General features: G+C 40.2%; 1 non-coding gene across 1 annotated transcript; it reads left to right on the forward strand.

Annotated features, from left to right (window-relative positions):
- Nucleotides 1–1,954: 1,954 nt before the first annotated feature.
- Nucleotides 1,955–2,026, forward strand: Trnaa-ugc (transfer RNA alanine (anticodon UGC)). Its single transcript has one exon. It is a non-coding gene; the product is annotated as a tRNA-Ala (tRNA).
- Nucleotides 2,027–18,919: the final 16,893 nt, after the last annotated feature.

Raw genomic sequence — 18,919 nt, forward strand, 5'->3', positions numbered from 1 at the left:
TGGTTGTATGTACGTATGTATGTATGTATGTATGTATGTATATAAAATGAGGAAAGAGATCCTAGAGGATGTAGGGATTGGATTGAATATAGAAGCAAAGTCAGACTTGCTGAGTCCTGGAGGAGACTTACATTCCTGCAGCCCTGGACAGTGCTTGCTAAGGCAGGAGTAAAGACTGTTGGGTCCCTTTGGCTGGTTTGTCAATCACCAAAGTAAATTGGTAAATGAATGAAGCCACAGGCCCCAGGATAGGGCACAACTTGTTTTTGTCACCTGCTGAATATTTGCTAAGTTACTTCACTCTTCCAAACCTTAATTTTCTCATCCACAAAATCAGAATCATACTAATACCTATCACATTTTCACACTGCTGTGAAAATTAGGAAAAGTAATAGAAATCCTACGTAGTCCAGGGCCTCATACGCTCATGGTAAATTTCTAATGCCAATAGAACTTAATATATCACAGGTTTAAAGACATAGTTCAATAATAATTATAAAAATAGCATGTGTGTGGGATTCATAATGCTCAGAGGCAGACACAGTTTATTTAGAGATCTCTGGTGTAGTGTCCAAAATGCTTGCAATTTATAGAGCTCAAAAAAGTGTCTAGATTTCTAAATGAGAAAACGGATGAAAGTACAGAATATTTAATATTGGCCTTGGACTCGAGCTGATGAGACATTAAGTCCCTGACTTTGACATACATTTTGTAATGTTCATTAAATACTTCTTTAATATTAGGTAACATTTTCTCAATCTGAAAAATGTGGTAATGATGCAAAGTATTTCATACAATTGTTAGCATGAAAATGAAATGAAAAACTTAGATTAATTGTTTAGTGCTTGCAATTTAGTTTGTGCTCATGTCATTCACATAAAACTTTAAGAATATCGACAATGTATCAGATTTGAGTTTGTATGACAAGAATTCATTTATAATGAGATAATAACCTTATTATTTAGTCACTTAGTTTTTCAGCCAATGAAAAGCAGAACTATTATTGTTTAAATGTTACCCTTTCTTGGATGCCACTGCAGAACAGATGCTGCAGGATCTCCACATCACAGAAGCAACAACAGGATATCCTAGAAGAATCCCAGTGAGGTTACAGTATTGACAGAGTAGCAAAAGCCAGAGGCCTCAAAACACACCAAGGACTCACTGACATTAACATTTGTGAGTAATGATGTGTGGACAAAAGGGTATACTGTGTGAACTCTGTGACAGCTTCCACAGTGAGATGTTGTTTTGTTGTTGTTTTTGACCTTCTCATTTTATTTTTAATGTTACTTTTTCTTGTTTTTATTATTTTTGATGGGGGGCATTTGCAAAGGCAGAGGGTAGAAATGGAGGGACAGGAAGACGAGTGAAATTGAGGTGCATGATGTGAATTCATAAAGAATCAACAAAAAGGTAAAAAAGGGTATCATTTGTTAACTAAATTATCACTTTTTATATATTCATTAAAATAATGAAATCATTTACCTAAAATGTATCATTGAAATTAAACACCTTCTGGTGTAAACATATGAGTCACACCTGAATCCCATCTGAAGGATATAATGACTCCTCTCTATGGAATGAATTGCTTCCAGATGCTTTATTATTAATCACTGTTAGTATCTTTTCCTACAGTGTCATCATTTCACATGTCCCAGTGTTTGTGTTAAGTGTGTGTTAGGGCACTATAAACTAACTTAGGATCTTCTAGACCATGTCCTTAGAATAAATGTTTTCATGTGTAATTTTAGTATATATTCACTGCAATATATTACACAGAATATATGATTTCTTGAAATTCTTATCATTTTATTACAAATGTAGTCTATTAACGAGTTCCTTCTGTGCCAAACAACTATGCATTCACCTGATATAGATCCATGAAAACATGTGAACTTTGATTCAGTCTCTGTCAGTTCATATATGAAATGATCAGGCTTTTAGCTGTATTGGGGATGTAGCTCAATGGTAGAGCACATGCTTTGCATGTATGGGGCACCGGGTTCGATTCCCGGCATCTCCACATAAGTCTTTTCAACTTTGGATTTTTTATTTTCAGATCGGTTTCTACACAAGGTGTCTCAGACTTTAACTTTCTGTTATGAAGTGATAGATGCATTGGTAATTATTGATGAAAGCACGCATCTAGGACCATGAAAACACTGTTGCTCTATGACATGACATTTCCATGGAGAACTCCACAGACTGGGGAGAACACTGTGGTCATGCCTCCAGGAATATGTTTTGTTCATAGCATGAGTGAAGCTCTGCTTTCTGGCTGGTGGCAGTTTCCCTTGTGGGTAAGCTTTCTCAGGTTGCGAGCCTAGATAACAGGAGGGAAGGAGTTCTACTTTGAGAGACTGGAAGAGAGGGTGGGGTGGAGCCATCCCTAGTTACTAAACAGAATGCTCATTGTGGTTGTCATGGAAACCTAGAGACATTGTGGAAACCTTTTTCAGTTTGTACCTAGGAGAATATGTAATGAAAGGAGCATTCTCTGGAGCCAGGCTTGTGGGTTCTCTCTCTCTCTCTCTCTCTCTCTCTCTCTCTCTCTCTCTCTCTCTCTCTCTCTCTCTCTCTCTCTCCTGTAATTTGTGGTTTTGCTTTGCTTTGAGAGAGCATTTCACGGTGTCCTAACCTCAGATTCCTGGTGATGAGATTACAATTTTGGGGCACTGTGTGTGCTAGGGGTCAGTCTGAGATTTAAGTTGCATTCTTTTGTGGTATCTACTCTGCCATGTTACCATGATGTCTTCTAAGAATCCCTACAATGCTATTGCCTGCATATGGCACTAATGTCACTAATAAATCTCTTATAAAATGAACAATCCTATTCAATGTCCCTGTGAACAACAGAACTCCGGAAACCTTTCACAGTTTTCTATTTCTCTGTTCTGAGTGAACTTTGGGACCTTTCTGCATGTTTCATAAAAATTCTTTATTGGATATAGAGTTTTCAAACTTTCCTCTTAGCCATGGACTTAAACTTTCTCATTTTCTTTTTCACCCATGCATTTGGAACAGTGCAAGTTTCAGATTTTACAGATTTCACTTTCTCCAGTTCTCCAATTATGTTTTTTATTTCCTATCTTGTCTACAAAATCTTCATCTAACCTGCAGTGACAAGTAGTTTCTTCTACATGTTCTGTTACACATTTCATATATTTTTATATTTTTACATCTCTAATCTATTTTGAATTGTCTTCCCATGTAGTAGACTGCTGATTCTAATTTACATTTGTGGATGAGGATATACACTTACCTCAGCACTGTTTCCTGAAAGACCACCCTTTCTGCACAGAATTGACTTTGTATTTGGAATATCAGTTGTCCAAGATGCCAGTCATGGAACATATTCTAATAATCCCAGTGCCTGAGGTGGGGGGCATGTACCAAAAATATATTCAATTCTTCTCAGCCCAGCCTATACACTAGATTGATCCGAGCATGAGATGCACTGAGAAATAGGAAACTGTGAAAGGTTTCAGGTGTTATGTTGTTCCCAGGGACATTGAATAGGATTGTTCATTATATAAGCGATTTATTATTGACAGTAGTGCAATATGCAGGCTATAGCATTGCAGGGATTCTTAGAAGACATCATGGTCACATGGCAGAGTAGATACCACAAAAGAATGCAACTTAAATCTCCAACTGATCCGTAGCACACACAGTGCCCCACAATTGTAATCTCATCACCAGGAACTGAGGCTAGGTAGGACACAGTAGAATGCTGTCTGAAAGCAAAGCAAAACTGCAAATTACAAGAGAGAGAGAGAGAGAGAGAGAGAGAGAGAGAGAGAGAGAGAGAGAGAGAGAGAGAGACCTTTAACTGCTTAGAAATACACACTACAGTCATCAGTCCACAAGCCTGGCTCCAGAGAATGCTCCTTTCACTACATATTCTCCTAGGTACACACTGAAAAAGGTTTCCACAATGACTCTAGGTTTCCATGACAACCACAATGAGCATTCTGTTTAGTAACTAGGGATGGCTCCACCCCACCCTCTCTTCCAGTCTCTTAAAGTAGAACTCATTCCCTCCTGTTATCTAGGCCCCCAACCTGAGAAAGCTTACCCACAAGGGAAACTGCAACCAGCCAGAAAGCAGAGCTTCACTCAAGCTGTGAACAAAATATATTCCTGTAGGCATGACCACAGTGTTCTCCCCAGTCTGTGGAGTTCTCCATGGAAATTTCATGTCATAGAGCAACAGTGTTGTCATGGTCCTAGATGCATGCTTTTATCAATAATTACCTATGCATCTATCACTTCATAACAGAAAGTTAAAGTCTGAGACACCTTGGGTAGAAAAGGATCTGAAAATAAAAAATCCAAAGTTGAAAAGACTTATGTAGAGACACCGGGAATCAAACCCGGTGCCTCATACATGCAAGGCATGTGCTCTACCATTGAGCTACAACAGCAATCCAGCCAGAAGCCTGATCATTTCATATATGAACTCATAGAGACTGAAGCAAAATTCGCATGTTTCTAGGGATCTATATCAGGTCTTTGTGTAAAATTCATGACATCCAGATTAGTGTTTTAGGAGATTATTTTTGTGTCACTTCTTGTATGACAAAAAAAATCTATTTTCAATAAAATGAAAACAAGAATATTAAGAGCAAATAATCGTATGCTCTTCAAAACCTGACAGACCTATAACAAATAATACTGAATTATTCGGGTTCCTCCATTTTAACTCAATTTTAAGTTGGATTAATAGTTCAGTTAACAGTATAATGCCAAATTCATAATAATGTTACTGAATTAACAATATGCTCTCATCTTTCAGGGCATCAAAGTTTCCAGTAACTTGTTGAACACACCTCTATTCTCTTTTAAAACGTGCCATACCTTTCAGGCCTTCAAAAACTGTTTTAAAATTTTTGGGGAGGCTGGCCATCTTCTTCTCAACTTTGCCACACACAATTTATCACTTCACATAGTCCAGTGGGTAAATGGAAAGTAACTAGACAGACTGCTCGCCACCAGCTCTCTTGAACTCTCCACAGACCTCTTGAGAAAACTGTACTAAGACCACAGTTGATTACTGCTAGTCGGAGGAGATGGCCTTGGCCTGCTTTGAAACTGTCTGCATTACATGTATGATTAGTCAAGTGTCACTGAAACTTAGAGGACTCTACAATAATCTCCTACAAAGAAGAGTCAATCCCTTCTCACCATGAGCTAGGAGAGGGACTGTAGTGACTGGTGCTAAGAGGCAAGACTCACCAGAGGCTTTGTCCCTACAGGGGCAGTGGGTGGGGAGGGAATGGGGGAGGGGTGTGTATCCACAGCTGAGATGAGGACCTCAGGAGCCTCAGCCCCACTCCACTTCTTTCCTTGTTTTTGTTTTAATTCAGGTGGGAGAGTCATACCAGACAGCAAATCTCATAAAAGAGACCTGTTGGGAGGGTTCAGGTTGTGGAGAGACAAATACAGGAGTGGCTTCCTCTGCTTCCAAGAGGGAGCTGAGAACTGGGACAGAAACACACACAGTCTTTGTAAAGTGTTTCTTAGGGGGACTGAGTTTTCTAGAGAGGAGATTTCCACTGTGAGTGATGGGGGGATTTCAAGTGCTGAGTTGGGGGAGCTCAGAGATTAGTGAGTTTTCCTGTTCCTGGATTGGTGGGTTTTCATGCTCAGGGATTGATGGCTTTTGTTCAGACTTTTCACCTAAAATTAGCATGATCTGTGGCAGGTTCTGCTTAGAGGCAGTTACTAAATAATAAGGTAATCATCTCATTATAAATGAATTCTTGTCATCCAAACACAAATCTGATACATTGTAGATATTCCTAAAGTTCTATGTGAATGACATGAGCACAAACTAAATTGCAAGCACTAAACAATTAATCTAAGTTTTTCATTTCATTTTCATGCTAACAATTCTATGAAATACTTTGCATCATTACCACATTTTTCAGATTGAGAATATGTTACCTAATATTAAAGAAGTATTTAATGAACATTACAAAGTGTATGTCAAATCAGGGACTTAATCCAAGGCCAATACTAAATATTCTGTACTTTCATCTGTTTTCTCATTTAGAAATCTAGACACTTTTTTGAGCTCTATAAACTGCAAGCATTTGGACACTACACCAGAGATCTCTAAATAAACTGTGTCTGCCTCTGAGCATTATGAATCCCACACACATGCTATTTTTATAATTATTATTGAACTATGTCTTTAAACCTGTGATATATTAAGTTCTATTAGCATTAGAAATTTACCATGAGCCTATCAGGCACTGGACCATGTAGGATTTTCATTACTTTTCCTAATTTTAACAGCAGTGTGAAAATGGACTAGGTGTTACTATGATTCTGATTTTGTGGATGAGAAAATGAAGTTTTAGAAGAGTGAAGTAACTTAGCAAATATTCAGCAGGTGACAAAAACAAGTTGTGTCCTATCCTGGGGCCTGTGGCTTCATTTATTTACCAATTTACTTTGGTGATTGACAAACCAGCCAAAGGGACCTAACAGTCTCTACTCCTGCCTTAGCAAGCACTGTCCAGGGCTGCAGGAATGTAAGTCTCCTCCAGGACTCAGCAAGTCTAACTTTGCTTCTATATTCAATCCAATCCCTACATCCTCTAGGATCTCTTTCCTCATTTTATATACATACATACATGCATACAACCACTGCAGTTCTCTTTCAGCTATCATGGTATCAACTGAACCGCTGCCAGAGCTTGACCTATACAGAGGAAAAAGCTAACACCCAACCATTGAACTGAGCATGGGGTCCCCAATGGGGATTTGGGAAGAGCACTGATTTGCAGCCCCAAGGAGGGAGCAACAGTGTCAACTGTCCAGACCCCCTGGAGCTCCTGGGGACTGAGCCACCAACCAAAGAGTACACATGGAGTGACCCATGGCCCTGGGCACATATGTGGCAGAGGATGGCCTTGTTTGGTCATCAGTGAGAGGAGCAGCCCTTGAGCCTGAGGGTGTTTGATGCCCCAGTGTAGGGGAATGCCAGTGAGGAAGGACAGGAGTGGGTGGGTGAGTGGGTGAGCACCCTCACAGAGGCAGGGGACGGTGGGATAGGGGATTTCCCAAGGGGTAACCTGGAGAGGGGATAGCATTTGAAATGTTAATAAAGAAAATATCCAATCCAAAATTAAATGAATAAATAAAAACCAATATAAATTAGGATCTCCATATGTATCATTTGGAAAAATATTTTTATAAATTTTTTATAAATTTATTATATTTTATTTTAGAAATTTATAAAAAATTACCTATAAAATGTCTAATAGAATGTATAAAGAAAATATCAGTCACTAGGATCTATATGAAGATTTCACACCTAAGACACCAAATAAAAACCAAAATTGGAGGACTGGAGATATCTAAAAATTTCCATAGGTTAAAAAAACTGAGAAGATTTAAGACAATGGCTAGGGGAATAGGTTAAAATTTCATAAACCTATAGTAACCATGACAGCCACAAATGCTCCTCCCCTCTGCTCAGTAACTAGGAAGGCTCTCCACTGCTCCCCTTCCTTTCTCTCAAAGCAGAATTCATTCACCCTTGTCCTTTATCACCTGAGAAATCATACCCATAAGGGAAACTACACCAGCTAGAAAGCAGAGCTTCACTCAACTTGTGAAGGAAACCTTCCTAGAGGCATGGCCAGGCTGTGCTCACCAGAAGATGGAGGTCTCCATGGAAACATCATCAAGGTTAAAGAGCAACATTGTTTTCACATCAAGGTTATAGAGCAACATTCTTTTCACGGTCCTAGATGAGCTCTTTTACTATACTGAGGAGACTCTGGAGGTCTCTATGGAAATGTGTTCTAGGTTGTGACACACTGTGTAGAATGAGACCCTGAATAGAAAAAGAAAACACTGAAGATACTGGGAGTTGAACCCAGGACCCCATGTTCCTAAGGCATGGTTCTCTACTGCTTAGCTATATTCAGAGGGTACTGAGTGGTGTGATTATAGCCTATATCAACACACAATGACTGAAGCTGCATTTACAGGACCTGTAAGGATCAGTATTATGTCTTTGTGCATGATTTCTGGCTTTTAGTTTACTATTTTGTGGGATTTTTATGTTATTTCTTCAAGTAGAAAAGAATCTATTTTTAATGCAAAGAAAATGATACTAAGAACAAGAAATTTTGTGTTCTTTGAGACATGTTATACATACAATAAATTGAGGGTGTCATGTCAAATTAATTATAATGTGTTTCTGTAGGGTTATTAAGATCAGGACAGATATTTGCAGCCTGCTGGGGCAGAAGAGATTCACTAGGTACAGTATCACTTCGAGCTTTAGATCTCTGGGGGTGTAAACCGCCAGAGGTCTGCCTGCACTCAGGAACTGAACACATAGGAGGTTCATCTGCCAAACCTCCGGGCATGGGGCCTGTGTCCTGCCTGGAGACCAGCAGAAGGAGAGAATCCCCATGGCCATGTTCGCTGCCTTCAGGGGCAGAAGAGAGTCACTAGGTACTGTATCACCCGAGGTTTAGATCTCTGGGGGTGCAAACTGCCAGAAGTCTGCCTGCGCCCAGGACCAGAGCACACAGGTGGTTCATCTCCTAGCTGGTAGGTCGTGGGTCCTGTATCCTGTGCGGAGAACAGCAGAGGGAGCTACTCCCTATGGCCATCTTCATGGCTTGCCAGGGCAGAAAAACATCACTAGGTACTGTATTATCCTGAGTTTAAGATCTCTGGGGGTGCAAATCTCCAGGGGTCTGCCTGCGCTCAGGACCTGAGAATATAGGTGGCTAATCTGCAAGCCAGTCGGTCGTGGGGCCTGTATCCTATGTGAGAATCAACAGAGGGAGTGACCCCCCATACACATATCTTTGCTCCATAACAGAGCAGTCTGAGAACACCTGGTTCACCTTGACAACCCAAGCATAACAATTCTTGAGGCAAGACTGAGCAGGGCTCCAAAGGCACAAAAGAGGAAGGCAGCACATCAGTAATCTGTGCCAGAGGAAACCCAGTCATCCAGTGTCTAGGAAGTAGGCCTAAAGGTCCACAATAGGTTGAAGCACCAGCCAGTGACAATAAGACCATCTAACACCAGTGAGATCTAGATGGCTAAAGGCAAACAAGCATAGGAACGTTACTAACAGAAACCAAGGCATTATCTGAACCCAATTCTCCAACAATAGCAAGTTCTGGATACCCCAACACACCAGAAAAACAAGAGTTGGATTTAAAAGCACTGGTAAGGATGTTGTTAGAGGAATACATGAAGGACATAAATAAATCTCTTAAAGAAATTCAGGAGAAAAATGATCAAAAGCTAGAAGCACTTAAAGGGAAACACAAAAATCACTTAAAAAATTTCAGGACAATATGGGTCAGAAATTTGTAGCCAATAAGGAGGAAATGCAAAAATCACTTAAAAAATACAAGAGAACGTTGATCAACAGGCAGAAGCCATGAAAGAGGAAACACAAAAATCTCCCAAAGAATTAGAGGAAAACACAAACAAGCAAATCACAGAACTGAGCAAAAACTTCCAGGATCTAAAAACAGAAGTAGAAACAACTAAGAAAGCACAAAGGGAGACAACTTTGGATACAGAAAACCTAGGGAAGAAATCAGGGACCATAGATGCAAATATCAACAACAGAATACAAGAGATAGAAGAAAGAATCTCAGATGTGGAAGAAACCATAGAAACCATGGACTCAGCAGTCAAAGAAAATGCAAAATGCAAAAAGCTTGTAACCCAAAACATCCAGGAAATCCAGGACACAATGAGAAAGCCAAATCTACGGATTATAGGCATTGATGAGTGTGAAGATTTACAACTTAAAGGGCCAGCAAATATCTTCAATAAAATTTTGGAAGAAAACTTTCCTAACCTAAAGAGAGAGATGCCCATGAATATACAAGAAGCCTATAGAACTCCAAACAGACTGGACCAGAACAGAAATACCTCCCTTCATATAATAATCAAAACCCCAAATGTACTAAACAAAGAGAGAATGCTTAGGGCAGTAAGAGAAAAAGGGCAAGTACCATATAAAGGAAGACCTATCAGAATTACACCAGACTTCTCACCGAGACCATGAAAGCTAGAAGATCCTGGGTAGAGCTCATGCAGACTCTAAGAGAACACAAATGTCAGCCAAGACTACTATACCCAGCAAAACTCTCAATCACTATAGATGGAGAAACCAAGATATTCCATGACAAAACCAAATTTACACAATATCTTTCCTTTTTTATTGATATATTTTTTATTTACATTTCAAATGATTTTCCCTTTTCTGAGTGCCCACTCCCCACAAGTCCCATAAGCCCTCTTCCGTCCCCCTGTTCTTCCATCCACCCCTTCCCACTTCCCTGTTCTGGAATTCCCCTATACTCTTGCACTGAGTCTTTCTAGAACCAGGGGCCACTCCTCCATTCTTTTTGGACATCATTTAATTTGTGGATTATGTCCTGGGTATTCAAAGTTTCTAGGCTAATATCCACTTATTAGTGAGTCCATACCATGATTGATCTTTTGAGACTGGGTTACCTCACTTAGTATGATGTTCTCCAGCTCCATCCATTTGCCTAAGAATTTCATGAATTCAATGTTTCTAATGGCTGAATAGTACTCCATTGAGTATATATACCACATGTTTTGCATCCACTCTTCTGCTGAGGGATACCTGGGTTCTTTCCAGCTTCTGGCTATATAATAGTACTTCTATGAACATAGTGGAGCATATATCCACTACATAAACAAACTCAAAAAAAACCATATGATCATCTCATTAGATGCAGAAAAAGCATTTGGCAAAATCCAGCATCCTTTCATGCTAAAAGTATTGGAAAGAAGAGGAATTCAAGGCCCATACCTAAACATCGTTAAAGCAATATACAGCAAACCGGTAGCCAACATCAAACTAAATGGAGAGAAACTTGAAGCAATCCCACTAAAATCAGGGACTAGACCAGGTTGTACTCTCTCTCCATATCTTTTTAATATAGTTCTTGAAGTTCTAGCTAGAGCAATTAGACAACATAAGGAGGTCAAGGGGATACAAATTGGAAAGGAAGAAGTCAAATTATCACTATTTGCAGATGACATGATAGTCTACTTAAGTGACCCAAAAACCTCCACCAGAGAACTCCTACAGCTGATAAACAACTTCAGCAAAGTGGCTGATTATAAAATCAACTCAAGCAAATCAGTTGCCTTCCTATACTCAAAGGATAAGCAGGCTGAGAAAGAAGTTAGGGAAACGACACCCTTCAAAATAGCCACAAATAATATAAAGTATCTTGGTGTGACTCTAACCAAACAAGTGAAAGATCTATATGACAAGAACTTCAGGTCTCTGAAGAAGGAAATTGAAGACCTCAGAAAATGGAAAAATCTGCCATGCTCATGGATTGGCAGGATTAATATAGTTAAAATGGCCATCTTGCCAAAAGCGATCTACAGATTCAATGCAATCCCCATCAAAATCCCAACTCAGTTCTTCACAGAGTTAGAAAAAAGCAATTCTCAAATTCATCTAGAATAACAAGAAACCCAGGATAGCTAAAACTATTCTCAACAACAAAAGAAATTCTGGGGGAATCAGTATCCCTGACTTCAAGCAATACTACAGAGCAATAGTGTTAAAAACTGCATGGTATTGGCACAGTGACAGACTAGTGGACCAATGGAATAGAATTGAAGATCCAGAAATGAATCCACACACCTATAGTCACTTGATCTTCGACAAAGGAGCCAAAAACATCCAGTGGAAAACAGATAGCCTTTTCAACAAATGGTGCTGGATCAATTGGAGGTCAGCATGCAGAAGAATGCTAATTGATCCATTCTTATCTCCATGTACTAAAATTCACTCCAAGTGGATCAAGGACCTCCATGTAAAACCAGACACACTGAAACTAATAGAAAAGAAACTGGGGAAGACCCTTGAGGACTTGGGCACAGGGGAAAAGTTCCTGAACAGATCACCAATAGCTTATGCTTTAAGATCAAGAATTGACAAATGGGACCTCATAAAATTACAAAGTTTCTGTAAGGCAAAGGACACTGTTAAAAGGACAAAACGGCAACCATCAAATTGGGAACGGATATTCAACCCCACATCTGATAAGGGCTAATATCCAATATATACAAAGAACCCAAGAAGTTAGACCCCAGGGAACCAAATAACCCTATTAAAAATGGGGTACAGAGCTTAACAAAGAATTTTCACCTGAAGAAATTCGGATGGCCGAGAGGCACCTTAAGAAGTGCTCAACATCATTAGTCATTAGGGAAATGCAGATCAAAACAACCCTGAGATTTCACCTTACACCAGTCAGACTGGCTAAGGTCAAAAACTCAGGAGACAGCAGGTGTTGGTGAGGATGTGGAGAAAGAAGAACACTCCTCCACTGCTGGTGGGGCTGTAAGATGGTACAACCACTGTGGAAATCAGTCTGGAGGTTCCTCAGAAAACTGGACAGGAGACTTCCAGAGGACCCTACTATACTTCTCCTGAGCATATACCCAAAGGATTCCCCGGCATGCAATAAAGACACATGCTCCATTATGTTCATAGCAGCCTTATTTATAATAGCCAGAAGCTGGAAAGAATCCAGATGCCCCTCAAAGGAGGAATGGATACAGAAAATGTGGTATATTTACACAATGGAATACTACTCAGCAATTAGAAACAATGAATTCACAAGGTTTTAGGCAAATGGTTTGATCTTGAAAATATCATCCTAAGTGAGGTAACCCAATCACAAAAGAATACACATGGAATGCAATCTCTGATAAGTGGATATTAATTAGCCCAGAAGCTCTGAATACCCAAGGCACAAATTGCATAACAAATGACTCTCATGAAGAAGTAAGGAGAGGGTCCTGATCCTGGAAAGGATTGATCTAGCATGGGAAGGGAATATAAGGACAGAGAAAAAGGAGAGAGGTGATTGGAGAATGGATGGAGAGAAGAAGGTTTATGGGACATATGGGGAGGGGGGATCCGGGAAAGGGGAAATCATTTGGAATGTAAACAAAGAATATAGAAAATAAAAATATTTAAAAAAAAGATAATGTAAGAGAAGAAAATTCTGGCATTGCTGGAAGCAGACATGTATGTTCTTTGAAGGAAGACAATCCTGCCAAAAATATATATTGTGAAGACAGATTGTGGTGGATATTGCACAACTTTAGTCTCATCACTGATGAGGAAGAGGGTCGTGGATCTCTGTAGTTGAGGGCAGCCATGTTTACAGAGTGTGTTCCAGGAGAAGCTAAGGTATACCGTAACACCCTGTCTTGATAAAAACAGCGAAATGAGGTAGTAACCAAGCCAAATCTTACCCTGTGTATAGTAATGCTTTTGTAATTACTGCTTCTCTTTCACCTGCATTGTCCCTTCGCATAGCTAAGTCTCAGTGGATAACTCCTTTACTGATATCAAACAAGGGGCACTACAATGATTCTGAAGTAAATGAAATACTTTGGAGGCGTTCTTTCTTGTGCACGTCTTCCGAAAACTCAGGAGAGGATTAAAAGCTTGGTCCCCACCATCAGTGCGAGTTCATACTACATACATAAGTATTCATATTGTGCCTGAGGCATGTGCTCCCTGTTCTACAGAATTGTCTCCAGGTCGTTGGGAAGGAGAGGAAAGGTGGGCCAGGGTGAACATGGTTAAAAGCTGGTTCCTACATCCTCAGTTGTTTCAATGAACCGTTCCGTGATGGGGACACTGTATATCTGGTTAAGTAGTGCATAGTTCAGTACCACGGCAAAGGCAACTCAAGGATATCTATCACCAGCTCCCATCAACTAAGGGAAGAGTGTGGCTTTCTATTTTCTTCTATTGAAATGGTTTCCTTAATTCTCAACAGGAACAACATGCTCACAGGGGTAATAGTACACATTTCTTCTGTCTCCGTGGCAGGACCAGAGTATATCAACAAGTTACACTTTAATTGTGATGTTGTATTTCAGAGAAAGGTCATGTGAAGGGGGGAATGTCCAAAAATCATCTTTCAGAGTGATATTAATAGGACATTAAACACTACCCTTATGGAAATGCTTAATGCTTAACAGACTGTACAGCCAGGAGCTACATAAGAATATGAGATCAATTCTCCCTGGGCCACATTTTCTGCAGGGCAGGGCCTAATATTCTTGAAACTGAGACAAAGAGATGTTATACTAAATTATATTACAGACTCAATAATCCAGCTTGGGCTACAAAGTGAGTTCCAAAACAGTCTGGGCTACAGAGTGGGATAGTGCCTGAATGAACACAAAAACAAGGGGATATCCTGGTTACAAAGATCATAACTGATGTCAATCAGTTTCCATTGTAAGACTCTAGCTGCCCATCGACATGTTTCAAAGCATAAAACTAAGAGAAAATCTTTTTTTATTTATTTTATTCGATGTATTTTTATTTACATTTCAAATAATTTCCCCCTTTCTGGTCCCCGACTCCCCGAAAGTCATATAAGCCCCCGTCCCTCCCCCTGTTCCCCTACCCACCCCTTCCCACTTCCCTGTTCTGTTTTTACCTTATACTGCTACACTGAGTCTTTCCAGAACCAGGGGCCACTCCTCTGTTCTTCTTGCACCTCATTTGATATGTGGATTATGTTTTGGGTATTCTAGTTTTCCAGGCTAATATCCACTAATTAGTGAGTGCATGCCATGATTGATCTTTAGAGACTGGGTTACCTCACTTAGTATGATGTTCTCCAGCTCCATCCATTTGCCTAAGAATTTCATGAATTCATTGTTTCTAAAGGCTGAATAGTACTCCATTGTGTATATATACCACATTTTTTGCATCCATTCTTCTGTTGAGGGATGCCTGGATTATAGGTATAGATGAGAGTGCAGATTTACAGCGGAAAACACCGGCTGAAAGGGCCAGCAAATATCTTCAACAAAATTATGAAAGAAAACTTTCCCAACTTAAAGAGAGAGATGCCCATGAATATACAAGTAGCCTACAGAACTCCAAACAGACTAGAATTGAGCAGAAATACCTCTCCACACATAATAATTAAAACCCAAAATGCACTAAACAAAGAAAGAATATTAAAAGCAGTAAGAGAAAAAGGCCAAGTAACATATAAAGGAAGACCTATCAAAATCACAGCACACTTCTCACCAGAGACCATGAAAGCTAGAAGATCCTGGGCAGATCTCATGCAGACTAGACTCTAAGAGAACACAAATGCTAGCCGAAACTACTATATCCAGCAAAACTCTCATTCACTATACATGGAGTAACCAAGATATTCCATGACAAAACCAAATTTACACAATATCTATCCACAAACCCAGCCCTACAAAGGATATTAGGAGGAAAACTCCAATACAAGGAGGGAAACGACACCCTGGAAAAAGCAAGATAGTAACCTTCTTTCATCAAACCCAAAAGAAGATAACCACTCAAATATAAAAATAACATTGAAAATGACAGTAAGTAATAATCACTATTCCTTAATATCTATCTCTTAACATCAATGGACTTAATTCCCCAGTAAAAAGACATAGACTAACAGACTGGATAAGGAAACAGAGAAAGTCTTCTGTTCCTGTCATACATATTATTTCACTGAAGATGATGATAAGCTGCACTCCCTGACTAGTTCCCTGTGTTATTCTTGGACTCTAGGAGTGTCCCTTCCTCTAGGCCTTTCAAAGGCAAAGCTGCTGGCTGTTGTGACCCATGGAACTGTAATCCTCTGCTGTGGAGGTGGATCACTCAGGGAGAGAGCCACTTCATGCCTAGTTCCAAGTCTAGTGACACAACTTTCCTCAGAGAAAAAATCAGAAAGTGATGCAGTAAGTCACCTAATGTCCTCTTGTGGCCTTCACATGAATGTAAACATGTGCATCACACACACACAAACACACACACACACAAACACACACACACAAACACACATACATATACATACACCCCCTAAAGACAGGCATGCACACAGTCACTCACATACACGTGCACAAGCCCTCACACACACACAAAACCTAATCCATCATGAACTAATGCTTCCAACTTTGCCTGTAAAAAGTGATAAGCATGAAAGAGTTGTACAACAGACCACAAACACCAGGTTGCTCTTGAGAGTCACCAGGGAGCAGAGCACAATGCTGATGACTGACAGAAAATGAAGGTGTCTGACAGGGAGGGATCCTAGACTGTGAACTGGACTTGATAGGACCTTACCTATGGAGTTTGCTGCATCTTCCTCCTCTGTATATTTTCATGGCATATAACGATTCATACCTTAGGCATATCTAATACACCCCAGAGATTGGAACCCATTCTGCTCTGAGGTGAAGATAAAGAATAGACATGATGGAGCTATAGAAGCTAGGATGAGTCTAAACAGGAACACAAAGCTGCAGGCACACACAGAGCACACAGAGGAAAATCCATTTGTGCATCTCATTCATTTGCTCCATGAAACTCAAACAATACTGTCACTGTGTATAGAAAATATATACATGTACATCCTCTATCAAATGTGTGTGTGTGTGTGTGTGTGTGTGTGTGTGTACATGCATGCAGCAGGAGGCAGAAGAGAGCTTCCAGTTTTGCAAGTCAGGTGCCATTTTACTTAGACAAGGTTTGTCACTGGACTGGGACACCCCAGCAAGCCCTGGGAATCTGGGTCTCTACATTCACAGGCAAGCATATGCTGCCACACCCATTTTATTCTTCCTGGGGATGGAACCACGGTTCTCCTGCTCACAATGTTATCACTTTACTGACTGAGCCACTCCCCTGCCTTATTCTTTTCTCAATCAGAGAACAAGTATTTTTCCCCTTCCCAGATATAAATTTTCAAACAACAGTAAAAAAGCACGTATGACCATAAGTAAACTGATATTAGGTCTGAACCCTTCCTTTAGACCAAAGGGCTGCCTTCCCTGGGATGCCCTGACAGTGAGTTGTCGGCCACACATACCTGCATTGAATGGTGATAAAAGCACTCCCCGTTTAGGCTATCCTATAGTTTAATGTGTGTGGTAGCACAGGGTGCTTTCTCACATGGGACCACAACTCCACAGAACAACTGCCTCTGGTCAGAAGGAAGGGAAGACAAAGGACCTGACTTACCTATCATGTCCCTTTTGATCTTGTCACTCTTGCTCTGTCAATGTGCTGACAGGACTCCACGTGACACTTGTTCTTGTCTGGAGCTGGTGTGCATGGGGAGTCCACAGGATTCTCTCATGTTACACTAGGAGGCAGAGAACACAGCTCCACCAGAAACACATTATTTAAATATGACGTACTGTAATAAATATACTAAATTTGTGTTTGCACATGTGTGTGTTCGTGTGTGTTTGTGTGAGTATAGTCATGTAAATGGCATACTAAAAGTGTGACAGCCAGAATACAATTTTATTTAGATTCAGCAGTCTCCTCCAATCTTCTTTAGAGGGAGGGTTTCTCTTCTTTGTGCTGCTGTAGTATACTGCATGTATTGTACTACATGTATTATATTACATGTTCCATGTATTCCAGGCTACCTGGCATGCCAGCTTTTAGCTAATTCTTTTTTTTTATTCGATATATTTTTATTTACATTTCAAATGATTTCCCCTTTTCTAGCCCCCCACTCCCCGAAAGTCCCGTAAGCCCCCTTCTCTCCCCCTGTCCTCCCACCCACCCCTTCCCACTTCCCTGTTCTGGTTTTGCCTTATACTGCTTCACTGAGTCTTTCCAGAACCATGGGCCACTCCTCCTTTCTTCTTGTACCTCATTTGATGTGTAGATTATGTTTTGGGTATTCCAGGTTTCTAGGTTAATATCCACTTATTAGTCAGTGCATACCATGATTCACCTTTTGAGTCTGGGTTACCTCACTTAGTATGATGTTCTCCAGCTCCATCCATTTGCCTAAGAATTTCATGAATTCATTGTTGCTAATGGCTGAATAGTACTCCATTGTGTAGATGTACCACATTTTTTGCATCCACTCTTCTGTTGAGGGATACCTGGGTTCTTTCCAGCATCTGGCAATTATAAATAGGGCTGCTATGAACATAGTAGAGCATGCATCCTTATTACATGGTGGGGAATCCTCTGGGTATATGCCCAGGAGTAGTATAGCAGGATCTTCTGGAAGTGAGGTGCCCAGTTTTCGGAGGAACCTCCAGACTGATTTCCAGAGTGGTTGTACCAATTTGCAACCCCACCAGCAGAGGAGGAGTGTTCCTCTTTCTCCACACCCTCTCCAACACCTGCTGTCTCCTGAATTTTTAATCTTAGCCATTCTGACTGGTGTAAGGTGAAATCTCAGGGTTGTTTTGATTTGCATTTCCCTAATGACTAATGAAGTTGAGCATTTTTTAAGATGCTTCTCCACCATCCGAAGTTCTTCAGGTGAGAATTCTTTGTTTAACTCTGTACCCCATTTTTTAATAGGGTTGTTTGGTTTTCTGGAGTCTAACTTCTTGAGTTCTTTATATATATTGGATATTAGCCCTCTATCTGATGTAGGATTGGTGAAGATCTTTTCCCAATTTGTTGGTTGCCAATTTGTCCTCTTGATGGTGTCCTTTGCCTTACAGAAACTTTGTAATTTTATAAGGTCCCATTTGTCAATTCTTACTCTTAGAGCACATGCTATTGGTGTTCTGTTCAGAAACTTTCTCCCTGTACCGATGTCCTCAAGGGTCTTCCCCAGTTTCTTTTCTATTAGCTTCAGAGTGTCTGGCTTTATGTGGAGGTCCTTGATCCATTTGGATTTGAGCTTAGTACAAGGAGACAAGGATGGATCAATTCACATTCTTCTGCATGCTGACCTCCAGTTGAACCAGCACCATTTGTTGAAAAGGCTATCTTTTTTCCATTGGATGTTTTCAGCCTCTTTGTCGAGGATCAAGTGGCCATAGGTGTGTGGGTTCATTTCTGGATCTTCAATTCTGTTCCAT

This window comes from Apodemus sylvaticus, chromosome X (assembly GCF_947179515.1).
Source record: "Apodemus sylvaticus chromosome X, mApoSyl1.1, whole genome shotgun sequence".
Classification (NCBI taxonomy): Eukaryota; Metazoa; Chordata; class Mammalia; order Rodentia; family Muridae; genus Apodemus; species Apodemus sylvaticus.